The sequence below is a fragment of the Mastomys coucha genome, unplaced genomic scaffold (assembly GCF_008632895.1).
Source record: "Mastomys coucha isolate ucsf_1 unplaced genomic scaffold, UCSF_Mcou_1 pScaffold13, whole genome shotgun sequence".
NCBI classification, from domain to species: domain Eukaryota; kingdom Metazoa; phylum Chordata; class Mammalia; order Rodentia; family Muridae; genus Mastomys; species Mastomys coucha.
Window position 1 is genome coordinate 14012984 of NW_022196895.1, and position 14226 is coordinate 14027209.

At 36.5% G+C, this 14226-nt stretch overlaps 1 long non-coding RNA gene across 2 annotated transcripts in view; it reads right to left on the bottom strand.

Moving 5' to 3' along the window:
* Positions 1-13641, bottom strand: part of LOC116087544 — a 70327-nt gene extending 56686 nt beyond the window's left edge. The window contains exons 1-3 of one of the 2 annotated variants that reach the window (XR_004117466.1): positions 13570-13641; positions 12691-12767; positions 9838-10066 (exon numbers count right to left, since the gene is read on the bottom strand). This is a non-coding gene — a long non-coding RNA (uncharacterized LOC116087544). Of the gene's footprint in view, positions 1-9837; positions 10067-12690; positions 12768-13476 lie in introns of those variants that run through there. The other variant, XR_004117467.1, reaches the window with a different exon arrangement.
* Between the last annotated feature and the right edge of the window lie 585 nt (positions 13642-14226).

Sequence of the window (14226 nt, forward strand, 5' to 3'; positions counted from 1 at the left end):
TAGGCCAGCATGCACTTTGGTCTGCTAAAAGGAATCGTGGATAGCCATTTATTGCTTCTTTCAGTGATAAAGAAAATGGATTCTGTTGATAGTGGGAATATACTTCACAAGTTACTGAAGAATGCTGCCTTTTGTGAAACCCACAAATTTTGGCAAAATGAAATTTCCATTGGACCTGACACTGCGTTAATTTTAGTAAGAATAATATTCTTAATATATATAAATACATTATTTAAATGCATTGAACAAGTAAGAAAAAATGGGCCCATTGATATATTTTGTGGATGAGAACACTTGCTGAAATATCTCAGTTTGTTCCCCCAACATGTTATAGATCTAGAGAACTGACTCCTTTGAGTAGTTTTGTGACTTCCACACATGTGTATAGCTCTCTCTCTTTGTCTCTGAATAAATAAGAAAATAACAATTGAAATACTAAAACTGTTTGTGTTCCAGTTTACTTATTTATTCCATGCGTGCATGCATGCTTGTGTGTGTGTGTGCATGTGTGCGCAAGTGTGTGTGTGTGTGTGTGTGTGTGTGTGTGTGTGTGTGTGTGTGTGAAATATTTGGATGCTTTTGGGGTGTTACATTTCCTATGAATATTATTTGTTCATCACTACACAGTAAATGAATTTTCTTGCATTTCCAACCTGAGTTTTGTCAATTCACTGGAACCTCAACCATTGCAAGGGACAGAGACTGGATGTGCAGAGTATCATTCTGTTCCTTTTTTACGTGGCCTAAGAGCACTCATGTAACCTTGACTACAAACAACTAACTTATGGCTATAACACTCACTCAATCTTTAAGTTATACAGTGGGCAGTTTTTATGTCACTCAATTTTAATTTCCTACACAAATAATGGTGACTGGTTTAGATATTACAACCTTTCAATTTCATGAATAAAACTTGCAGTACAGATTGTAGATGGCTATTCTTTGAGTAGTATTTAAGGGACTAGTACTGTAGAACATGGGATCCATCCTAAGGGAATTTACACTTTGAATTGAACATGTACCCATTCTAACAATCCTAAATCAGTTATTAATTCCTGTTAACTGAAATAAATTCAAAGCAAATAAAATGCACATCTTGAACGCAGTAGTCGAAAGCAACAGTGAATCACTAATTCTTGGGCTACGCTTCTTTCTCAAGGTATCCAGGCTGGAAGATGAAGCAGAACCTTCCAGTATCTCAGTCTGCCTAGGAGTGCTGAGGTGGGGGTACAGGTGGGGGGCTTCTCGCAGGATTTTACTGTTACAGTACTTTTAGAGATCATTTACAGAAACAGTTCTATTAGACAATCATCAGTAAAATACACTTTTTCATACACTTTTTCAGAGTGGACAAGGGCTATATATGAAACTTGGAGAGTGGGAAGGAGTTTTCAGGATGAATGTAAATCATTGACTGGAGTTTAATGTACTGGAAATGCCTCACTTGCATGGTGAGGCATCCTGGAATTCAGTGACTTTCTGGGCAGGTTCTTACCTTGGGAAAGAGGACATTGAACTTGCTTGCCAAGGACTATGTGCCCTTCCTCAGGTAGAGAATATAGCAGTCAGGTACCTCAGACAAGATCAAGCAGAGAAAGAAAGAGGGAGTGCTGTATTTTGTGCTGAGCTCAGAGGAGCTATTCAGTCAAAGTAGGCTGTGACCTTAAGTGTCAGGGTTTTCCAGCATGCTCTTGTTCTAAGATTGTCATTTTAATGAATGAAAGAGTGCAAAATTCTTTAATCTACAGGAATTTAAAAGAAAGGCTGATTTTATATCAGTGTGATTTAGTTTAATATATAACATTCAAGATATGTAGAGATAGATTTTTACATTCATATTATCTTTAAAGCATATTAAAAATTAGTAAAGACTAACTGTGATGTGATAACTGTCAACAATGTTCCAGAACTCATAGAGAGATATTTGTTGTATCAACAAATCAAATCAATTTTCTACTAGAAACGCTTGTACTTTAGGAAGCATGTGTTTAAGACAAAATGTAGACAATCATAACATAAAAATGCCTTGCGAAACATACCGAAAGTAGAGGTGGGTTAAGTACAGAATTTGTCTAGGTATTGATCTTTTAAGCTAGACAGGTTACACTCAAGTCTAGCCTTTTACTGTGAGTCTACCTCTGGTAAAAGTCTCTGGTCATTTGGGTGTTTCCTTTATCTAATCTGCAAAATAGGATAAGAATAGTATTTAGGATTTCTGTAAGGCACAGAGTGTGGGTTTTTTTGTACTACATAGAAACATCATCAATAAAGGAATACTGCATTAATAGCTATTGAACCCCAGATGTGAGACAACAAATTAGCTAGCTCACCTGGACCAATTGCTTAAAGTTCAACTTAAGTATCAATCATCTGCAGATATATGATTTAATTTTCTTTCCAACATTTTTAATGGAGACTCTGAAATGATATGTAAAACTGAAGACACAAAAACTGTGGGACTAGTACTCCTTATACTTGCAGTCCCTGATATACACAACAAATGAGAAACACTAATCTCATGGAATAATACAGAGGATGAATACCGTACTTCTAAAAGCTATTAACAATTTCCCACATTCCAAAAACTACTGGAGGAAGTGTCCTGATTTAGAACAGCACATGTTTCACTAACTTTAGGCAGAACAAGTCAACTGCCAAAAGGACCAAAGGAAAAACCTCATTCCCATCCTTCTAGTCCATAAAAAATCCCAGCTCTGAAAAGTAAAAGAAAACTTTCCTTAGAAAATAAGTAAACAAACAGCAGAGTTATTGGGTTGTATATGTTATCTGTGCTTCTTCACAAGCACATATATCTTTTCTATTGGATAATTCAATGATAAAAATGTTTTGTCATTTGCATTTCCCTAATGAATAAGGACTTTGGGCATTTCTTTAAGTGTTTCTTGGCCACTTGAGATTCCTCTCTTAAGAATTCTCTCTTTAGTTCTGTAGTCCATTTTTCTAAATTGGATTATTTAGGTTGGTTTTTAACTTCTTGAGTTCTTTATAAATTTTGAATATTAGCTATCTGTCAGATGTAGAGTTGATGAAGATCCTTTCCCAATCTGTAGGCTGCCAGTTTTGTCTTATTAACAGTGTCTTTTGCTTTACAGAAGCTTTGCAGTTTCATGAGGTTCCATTGATCAATTGTTGATGTTAGAGCCTGAGCCACTGGTGTTCTGTTAAGGAAACTGTCTCCTGTACTAATGCTTTTAAGGATATTTCTCCCTTTCTCTTCTATGAGATTTAATTGTATCCAGTTTTTTGTTGAGGTCATTGATCTACTTGGACTTGAGTTTTGTGCAGTGTGATTAATATGGATCTATTTGTATTATTGCACATGCAGACATCCAGTTAGATCAGCACCATAAGGAGTCTAGCATGGCTTTCATCTGAGAGGCTCCACCCACTAAGTGATACAAACAGAAGCAGATACCCATAGCCAAAGAGTTGATGAAGCTTGGGAACTTTTATAGAAGAATAGGCAAAAAGGACAGCATCCCATAAGGGATTAGGAACTCTACAGGAAAACCAACCGAATCAACTAACCTGGACTGTTGGGGCTCTCAGAGACTGAACCACCAAACAAAGAACATACACTGGCTAGACTAGACCTCCCTGCACATATGTAGCAGATGTTCATCTTGGTCTTCATGTGGGTCCCAAACAACTGGAGAGGGGGCTATCCCAAAAGCTGCTGACCGTATATGGGATATGATTTTCTATCTGGACTGCCTTGTCTGGCTTCAGTGTGAGAGGAAGTGTCTAGCATTTCAGAGACTTGAAGTGGGAATGGAAATATGGCAGTGTGTTTGTTTTAGGTTTTCCAACATAAAGATAACAAGAACAATTCTCATTTTTTTTCTGAAAGGATCTAGGGAGGAATAATAGGGGGCTGGGTCATTTACCAAAATGAAAGAACTGGAAAAGAGGTCAAAGTTTTGGGAAAAGGTTTCTTGTTATATTACTTAGAACTTTTCATTGAGTCATATACAGAATATATAGGATGAATTTTAAGTAAAATGTAACTGATCTGTGGACTAGTAATAGGAACAGATAGAAGGAATTGCACTAAGGTTACACAGTAGCTAGTAATAAAGCTGAGTGAAAGAAACAAAAAGACACTATGTCTTGTTTCATGAAAAGAAAATATACTTAGTTTCATGACTTGGAGAGAGAACTTTCATTTCATAGTTGATCAGGAAGGAGAAACTAGCAATGCAGTTTAAGAGAAAGATCCTGTGAGGCACAGAAGAAAAAGTTAAAGTTTGTGTTCCACAAAAGAGCAAATGCTTAAGAGTTAAACCCACCTGGGAATATTTTGTCTACAGTGTGGAACAATTTAGACATGTCTTGAAATAGCTAGCTGGATTATATTAGCCATAGTCAAAATAGAGTAACATCTTGCAGTCTGCATATTAGATCAGTAATATGATTGAAATTTGAAGTCTTATCTCATACATATGATTTTTGTTTAACCATGAAAATGAATTCAGTGTTAAAGAGTCTCATTCCACAACAAAATGACACATTCAGTTTTAAGTGTCAGGAGTCATAACATGGACCACTTAGTAGACTCCTGCTACTTATTTTTATTTCTAATGCTTAAATAAACATAAATGTTATTATAATTATTTACAGTTGGAAAAACTAAACCTAGAAAACTCAGCTGCTTGATACGGCTAAATCATGATAAATAAGAATACAAAGTAGATTTTGTATTTTGTATCCATGAACCTAGACTGTTTCTACAATATAAAAACATCAATCAGCAAGTGAGATTTAAATAAAAGATAAAAAGCATTAGTTATTGAATCTGTTTGAATATTGAATCATATCAAGTATTAACTAACCATGAGCTTGATTCTTAAAATAATATTTCTGAATTTCATATATAAATTTTAATTTTTAAATCATATTTTGTCCATCATTTGATGCAATTTATCTATGAATTATTAGCAAATCTTCATTAAAATAGTGTGATAAGAGATGGAAAGGTAGATGACTCAGAGTTAGAAGTCCTTTTTCAGAGGAGCCAGGTTCAGTTCTCAGCACCCTCATTGTGCAACATGTAACTCCAGTCTATAAGTAAACTGGATGGATCCAGCAGCATCTTCTTGCCTTCTAGGCACTAGTATGCATATGGTGCACATACAGACTAGTGGGCACATACACTGATACAGAAATAAATCCAAATAAAATTAACTTGCAGAGAAATATGCCAGATTAGGTGTAAAGCAGAAGCTAGCATGTGATCCATTAGGATAAATTTACAGTAACATGAATGCACAAGTCTATCGAATGTCAGCAGGAAGTATATAAACTATGGTTGTTATCTGTTTTTTTTAGATTTATTTATTTATTTTATGTGTATGAGTACACTGTAGCTGTACAGATGGCCATGAGCCATCATGTGGTTGCTAGGATCTGAATTCAGGACCTTTGGAAGAGCAGTCAGTGCCCTTACCCGCTGAGCCATCTTGCCAGCCCCTGTTATCTGTTTATTCATTTTCATAACATTTGGTTGCTCACTGTCTCTGTCTTTACCTGGTCTTTGTGTTTATGCCTCTCTATGTCTATATTGCTCTCTGCCTGTGTGTCTCTGTATCTGTCTCTGTCTTTCTCTGCCTTCTCTCTCTTTGCCCATTCTGTGTATGTGTTGAAATTTCCAACACAAGCTAGAGTAATTTGTGAAGAAGAAATTACAACTGAGCCTATCTCCATAAGATAGGTCTATAGACAAATCTATGAGGGTGGTGGTTCTAAATTAGTGGTTCAGGTGGAAAGGCCTAGATTGTTTTAGATGCTGCTGCTCCAACACAGGTGGTCCTGGACAGGCAGAGCAAGGAATAAGATATAAGTTTCTGGTCCCAGATTCCTGCTTTGAGTTACTGTCCTGACTTGTTTAAATGATGGACAGTGATGTGGACCTTTCAAGTGAAATAAACCTTATTTTCTCCAAACTGCTTTTGGTCGTGGTTTTTATGACAATAGAAACCTTAGTTAAGATATTATGAGCCAAGTTTGTTTCCTTAATCATTTTGTTTATTGGTTAATTTGCTTATTTACATTTCAAATGTTATCCCCCTTCCCAGTGTTCCCTCTGCAAACCATTTATCCCATCCTCCCTAGCCCCCTGCTTTTATGAGGGAGTTCCTCCATCTACCCATTCACCAACCCACTCACCCTCTCTTGCCTCACCACTCTAGTATTCCCCTACATTGGAGCCTCAAGTCTCCATAAGACCAAGGACCTCCTCTCCCATTGATGCTAGGTAAGGCAATCCTCTGCTATATAAGCAGCTGGAGCCATTGGTTCCTCCATGTGTACTCTTCGGTTGGTGGTTTAGTTACTGGGATCTCTGGGTGGTTTGGTTGGTTGATATTGTTGTTCTTCCTATGGGGTTGCAAACCCCTTCAGCTTCTTTAGTCCTTCCTCTAACTCCTGGGGGTCCCTGTGCTCTGTCTGATGGTTGGCTGAGAACATCCACAACTATATTGGTCAAGCTCTAGCAAAGTATCTCAAGGGACAGCCATATCAGATTAGCAAAGTTTTTCAACCATGATGATCTGAGCAGCATAACAAGTCTCAGGTTGATTTCTGGAAAAAAGACATAAATAGAACCTGAATTGAATTAAATATATCTATTTAAGTAGTATGAAAATAAAGTGTTTACTATTCTAAATGATTTGACTTATAGATAAGCAGTTATAGAAAATGTTTCATATCAGAAAACATTACTAAATTAAGCTTTGAAAGCAAAAAGTAGAAATTGTAATCGTACTCATAATTTAAAAACTCAGTGAGGTATAGAAGGAAGCTATGTGTTCTAATTGTATTACCATTGGTCTGATAAAGAACATTGACAAAAAACAATTTATGATATAAGGGGCTTATTTAGATTATAATTTCAGTTTGCAACACACATTTCATGGAAGTGTAGCTGGAAACTTGTGTCAATTAGTCATCTTCCATCCACAGTAAAGAAAAGTAAGATAATGAATGTTTGTATAACTACTTTTGCTCAGCACTCTCTCTATACTGGTATAGTTCAGGAACCATTGTCTAGGGAATGGTGCCACACAGAGAGGGTTTGGTTTACCCATATCAATTACTATACTCCTGATATTACCCTACACACATAACCACAGACCAGCTAGATCTACATAGTCTCTCAATGAAATGTTTTTCCCATGGTCCTTCCAGGATGTACTAAGTCAACAGATAAAAATAAACATCATAATAATTATCCTAATAAAGGTCAAATATAACAAACTCATATCTAACATCATACCAAACAAAACAATGCTGAAAGCTTTAACAATGATGTCTACATACAGAATTTTTTTCAACACAGTTCTAGAGATCATGGTCAGAGAAAGATAAAGGAAAAAAAGTAACCAAACTGCAGAGAGAGACTTATATTTTCTGTGTTTATAGATACATGGTGACCTTCTTCATAGAAAACACTAAAGATGTCATTAAAAATGGTAAAAACTAATATATGAATTCAGTAAAGGTGCAAGGTATAAAATCAACATAGAAAATCAAATGTTTCCACATGTTGATAATAATCTATCTGATCAATAATTCTAGAAGAAATCTTACTTGTAACAGTTATAATGAAGTAAATATCCAGAAACAAATTTTACCAAAGATTTCAATAATCTCCATGATAAAACTTACAAATTATTTACTGAAAAAAGTAAGAAGGTGATTAAAAATAAATTGTGATGTATCCTTAGTTCATGGAGTAGAAAAAATAATTTTAGATGATGACACTATATTAAAGCAATCTACAGATACACCATAATACTAATACTTTTCTTCAGAGAGATAAAAAAAATATTTCCTAAGTTTTGCACAAAAGCACAACAAAAACTCAAAATAGTAGTAAGAAGGAACCAAAGTAGAAGCATCACAGTCTGATTTCAAAATTCATGTAATAGCAAAAAGTACCATGGTATCAGAATAAAGGCAGACACAATGACCAGTAAAACACATGAGTTCTACACAATGAATCACATGTACAGTGTCTACGGACACTTCCCAAAGTTAACATGATGACATATGAAATGCAATATAATCTCTTTAATTGATGAGATACACCTAGAAGCAGGAATCAAGATCACTGTAAGGGCTTCACTTCTCCTGCAGAGCCTTGTTTCAAGCAGCAAGCCCTCAGCTCATGGTGCTGTTTTGAGGGCTCTGGGCACTTTAAGTATTAAGATCTTGTTATTAAATGGAAGTCACTAATAGGAAGGGCTCTAAAGATTTTACCTTACTGGTTCTGTCCTGTTCTTTCATCTGCTTCTCTTTTTCTTTTCTTTTGTTTTCTCGGATATTTTCTTCTTTTTACATTTCAAATGCTATCCCCTTTTCTAGTGCCCCTTGTAACACCCTATCCCTTCCCCCTGATTCTATGAGGGTTTTCCTCCCACTCACCCACCCAGTCCTGCCTCCCTACCGTCAAATTTCTCTATACTGGGGCACCGAGCCTTCACAGTAATAAGGGCCTCTCCTCCCACTGATAGAACAAGGCCATCCTCTGCTATATATGCAGATGGAGCCATGGGTTCCTCCCTGTGTACTCCTTGGTTGATGGTTTAGTCCCTGGGAATTCTGGGGTGTCTGGGTGGTTGATATTATTGTTCTTCCCATGGGTTACAAACCCCTTCAGCCCCTTAAGTACTTTCTCTAACTCCTCCCTTGGGGACCCCATTGGGGACACTGTGTTCAGTCCAATGGTTGTCTGTGAGCCAGGCACTGTCAGAGCCTCTCAGGAGACAGCTTTATCAGGCTCCTGTCAGCATGCACTTCTTGGCATCCACAACAGTGTCTGGGTTTGGTGATGGATCCCCAGGTGGGACTTCATGAAATTCTTATGCAAATGGATGGATTGCATCCTGAGTGAGGTAAACCCAATCACAAAAGAACACACATGATATGTACTCACTGATAAGTGGATATTAGCCCAAAAGCTTGTTACCCAAGATACAAGTCACAGACCACATGAAGTTCAAGAAGAAGGAAGATGACAGTGTGGGTGCTTCGGTCCTTCTTAGAAAGGTGAACAAAATACTCGTGGGAGCAAAATATGGAGACAAAGTATGGAGCGAAGACTGAAGGAAAGGCCATCTGCTTCTTATCTGCCACCATCTGCTCAACTTGCCTGCCTTGATGAAATGAGTGGAACTGCCTTGAAACCATGGGCCAGATTGGAAAACAGTGCTTGAGTGAAGTCCTTCCTGTAATAAACTTGACCAGATGAATAAAATACTGGAGATAAGTATGTAGACAAGTTTAGAGATACAACCTGTATAAGCTGCTGATGGTTGTAAGTACAGCTTAATAGCCAACTAAGGTGGGAGTCTGGAATTCACACGGGCCAATAAGATGTGAACACTGAGAGCTGTGGTCATCGGTTCTCAGATGGAAACATGATTCTACTGTGAACTGGCAGTCCGTGTCATATTCAGGACAGAATATGGGCTTGATTAAATCTAAGTTAAAAATAATTTAAAATCTATTTAGCAGAAGTTATTCTATGATAGAAAAAGATACTTTGGTTTTGGCACATTGATTATTGGCAGCTTTATTCAGATGTGTGACCCTCCTCCAGGTAAGAGCTGGTTCTTTTAGACCTTACCTTGCCACAAATAGCCACTACTCTCTCTAACCTCTAGCTACTAGCCACACTTCTCTCCAAGTTCCTGTTACAATGGAATTCCTGCCTTCAAAGACTGAAGACTGGCCCACAAGATGTTGACAGACTTGGGGAGGAGGTTTTCTCTACCTACCTGCTTTTAACAAAGAGAGTTGAATAATGATGGAGGACTCAAAACACACCATGCCTCGGTCTCATTTTTTAACCCCTTCCTGCAGTCCGGTTCCCTTAATTTTTCACAGGCTCCTACTCCCATTCCAGAAGACCCATTCGTATGTGGCTGCAGGTGGCCACACAGATGTACTGTGAGTATTTGAGCATAATCAGGACAGAGAATTTTTAAGGGGTACTGTTCAGTAATGGTTTATAAGCATCTTTATCTTTGTGGCAAAATCACATCTGCAAAAAAAAAAAAATAGTCAGTCTTTATAATAGAGATTCCAGCTATTAAAGAGAAATAGCATAATTTGAACTTGAATATAGACAATGATCTTGAGGGTAAGAATGTTTCTTAGGGAGGGTACCAGAAAATAGAATTATGAATACATTTGAAAAATACTATTAAGAAGGACAAGCTTGTAGGCTTCCATTCTAGATCAAGACAGGCCACAAAAATGTCAGATTTACCCCATCCACTCAGAGTCCACTGTTAGCTGAGTGCATTAGTCAAGGTTTCCTAAAGGTCATAACTTATAAAATAAATTTGTGTGTTCAATATATATTTAATAAAGTAATAAAAGAATATATATAGACATACATTTACATGTATGTCTATATATATGATTTATTAGCGTGGCTAACAATGACATTCTACAAACAGAAATCAGTTCAAAAGTCTGCTTATCTTAGCTGGTCTTTAGTATATACTGGAACCTTGGAGAATTAGGCTCTAGTACCAGTGACATGAACTAGGGCAAGCAGACAAAGGCCAAAAGCTTCCTTCTTCCATGTCCTTTATATAGGCTGCCATCAGAATGTGTGGCCTAGATTAAAGTTGGATTTCCCTAGTTCCAAAGAGCCACATAAAAGATGTGTTTTCTCACTTCAATTAATAAAAATTCTCATACGTATACCCAGTTGCTTGGGTTTTAGTTAATTCCAGATATAGTCAAGTTGACAATCAAGAGGAGTAATTCACACTGGCTCAGTGCACTCAGCTATTTCTTAAGATGACACAGGAACTTTCATATCATTTACTCCATGTTAGTTTTTCTCACATGCAACGTGAGCCCATAAAGTAGCAGTGGAGGCTTTTTCCATGGTACCAGTAAAAAGCCAGTAAACAATGGGATGTAGCAGGCTTTATGTACCTGTAGGGACCCCCTAAGCAAGCTATGCTTCCCCAGTTGTATAAGAGTCTACAAGATAATGGACACGCCAGGAACTTTGAACGTCTGCAGGGAAAGTTTTAGGGACAGAGTGGAGCTGGCTAAGAGGAAGATTACATGCATTCAAAGGGAGACACTGTAGGAAAGAGTTAGTCATTGTTACTGAAATTCTCTACTGGGTTTTGGTCATATTTTAATCAAATAAAGATCTGAGGCAAGAAAAACCACTAACTTATTTGAAATCTATTTCTTTAAAAGGGAATGCTGAAGAGATGTCACTCTAGAAACTGTACTTTGTCATTCTGGGAAACAGTATTTATTGCTATCCCTCATTCCTAATATATTACTTGGTACCATTATATATTTGAAATATATTTTTCATGATTTTTACAATAGCCCACAACTAAGAGTGTGTTTTTATTCTCAGAAGTGATTTAACAATTTTAAAATATCTTAAGACCACAAATGTGGGGATTTTTTAAAGATGGACTAAATTTATTTTATATTATATCATAGTCATGGGATTTGGGGCTAAATAACTGGTGATTTGAATACTAAATGAACTCACAGGATCATGACTTCACCATTTAATACCCAGCCCACTCTAAAACATGGCTGGCACCAGTAAGGTACTAGAAGATGGGCTTCTCTGAGGGTTTGATTCAGCTTCAATTCCAACAGACACTCTCTGCTTCCTGTCTCTTACAACACACAATCCTGCTGATGCTAAGTCTGGCATGCCTTCTTCTCCTTGATGAACTCAATCACTTTGAAGCCACAAGGAAAAACAAGTCATTCCCCTCACAAGTTATTTCTGTTTGTATATGTTGACACATTAGTAACCAACAAAAGCCTTATCTCCACAGCTATAATGATTAGCTAAACATTGACTAAGACTCGAGGCTATGAAACTACAAGAAGAAAACATGGAGAAAATTTTCGAAGACATGCTTGGATAATTTAAATTAGATCAGAGCAGCTTAAAAAATAAATTAAAAAATAAAGCAATGAGATAATGTTAAACTGAAAATGCTCTACACAGCAGAGGAACATACCAATAGAGGAATAAGAAAAACTAGGGCATTTAAAAATATATGCAAAGTATAGATCTAATATGAGCTAATATACATAATCTATAATGAAGACAGATTACTCAGTAGCAAATGATAATAATCTAATTGAATTAAGCAAAAACCCAGCATAGACATTTCTCAAGTAAGACATGCCCACGGGCATAAGAATTAATGCTCAACATTACTAATCACCAGGGAAATGCAAAATAAATACTATAATGACTTATTACCTCATTCCAACGAGAATAGCTATTACCAAGAACACAAAATTATATAGTCCAGGGTATGAAGCAAAGAGAACACTTACACACTATTGTTAGAATGTAAATTGACATGGGTCTTATAGAAAACAAAATTTCACCTCCTCAGAAATTTACTAATAGAAATGCCATGATTGATATCTAGCAATTTTACTCATGGGTATGTACTCAAAGGGAATGAAATCATATTGAAAAGATATTTGCCCTTGTATGTTTATTGCAGAAGTATTCATGATGGATAAGTGAAAATGTGATAAACGCCCATGCAAAGAACACATTGGAATACAGAGATACTGAAATCCTCTTCTTTGATAAGGCAGACAAAGCTGAATGATACTACTTTGTATAAAATAGTTAGATACCTGATGATCTCCTCATATTAGAAGTTTATTCACGTTGATTCCATGGAGATACAGCTGTTATCAGTGTTCTCATCAGTCTGAGGATGAGAAGAATGGCAAGGCAGACTTGATGAACAGGTAGAAATAAAGTAAGGTAAAGGGAATAACTTCCTGTATTTACTACATGATGAAGTGATTATCATTGGCATCAGTGTGTTTCATTTCTCTTAATAGCTGGAAGAGTTTTGAATGCTTTACCTCACAAAAATGATCCTTGAGTTATTTGATACATTATTCATTTTATGCCTCTTTTAAGTAATATAAATATGAACAACATCATTATATGGTAATCCATATTTGTACAATTATTATGTCATTAAATTAAAATGAAATAAAAATTGAAAAACCAATCATTGGAAATCCACTAGGACTAAAATATGTACTAATATAATATGCTAGGAAAGTCATTGAAGTTATCAACTATGAAAGGATAATGAGTTTTGTGGTCTCAATGTCTAGTGACCTTCATGTGACTAACTAGATACCTGCAAACATTACTGCTAAAATCATATTCTTGCCAATGTTGTATGTATGTTCCTTGTGGAAGCAGGAAGAGGCACACAGGGATGATCATCATGAAGTATGCCAACAAGGGTCACTGACTTAAGAACTGCAAATGCTCATACAATGACCCTGAACCATAAACTTGGGAATGTCTTTCCAATATGGCTATGGGCTCCATTTACTCCCAAACCTGTTTTGGCAAGAAGAGTTAGTTCTTGTGTTCCAAATTTTACTTGAACTTACTGTTGCTTTGCATAGAGCTTGTGTTTGGAAATGAAACCAAAGAAATCATATGCTAATTATTGTGATCTTCGAGTAGTTTCTGAAAGACCATACCAGGCCAAACTGTTGCACCTGAGATGTATTGAGAGAGAGAAGGACAAGGTGGTGGCAGAAAGAGAAGCAGGGGGTGGGAGAGAGAGAGCGAGCTCAGGGGGGCCTTTCTTTGTTTATATATTGTGATATAGTCACTAGTAAAGGTGGGAGGTGAGCCAAGTGGATTCTGGCATGTGGTGACTGTTGCCTTGGCAACAGGTGGGTGGGTTGCTCCTATGTGATGTCACAGGTTTCAGAGGTCCTGATACCAACAATTGTAGCTTTATTCATAACCAGAATCTGGAAACAACCTAGATGTTCCTCAACAGAAGAATGGTTTTAAAAAAAAAGTGGTACCTTTAGTTAATAGAGTATTTCTAAAATCTTAAAAAAATGACATTATGACATTTGCAGGCAAGTTAGTGGACCTAGAAAACATCATCCTGAGTGAGGTAATCCAGAACCAGAAAGACATATATGCAATTTTCGTATTTCATTGCTTTCCTTTAATTTCTTAACTTATATTTACTTTCTCTTCCTTACTTTTTAGCTTTTCAATTATTACTTTGAAAATGATTGTCTATATTGTCCTATGGTTGGAGTTTTTCAGTATAATAAAATAAATTGTAATATTTTAATGAATTCTTTGGGAATCTCACACAATATTATTTGATTATT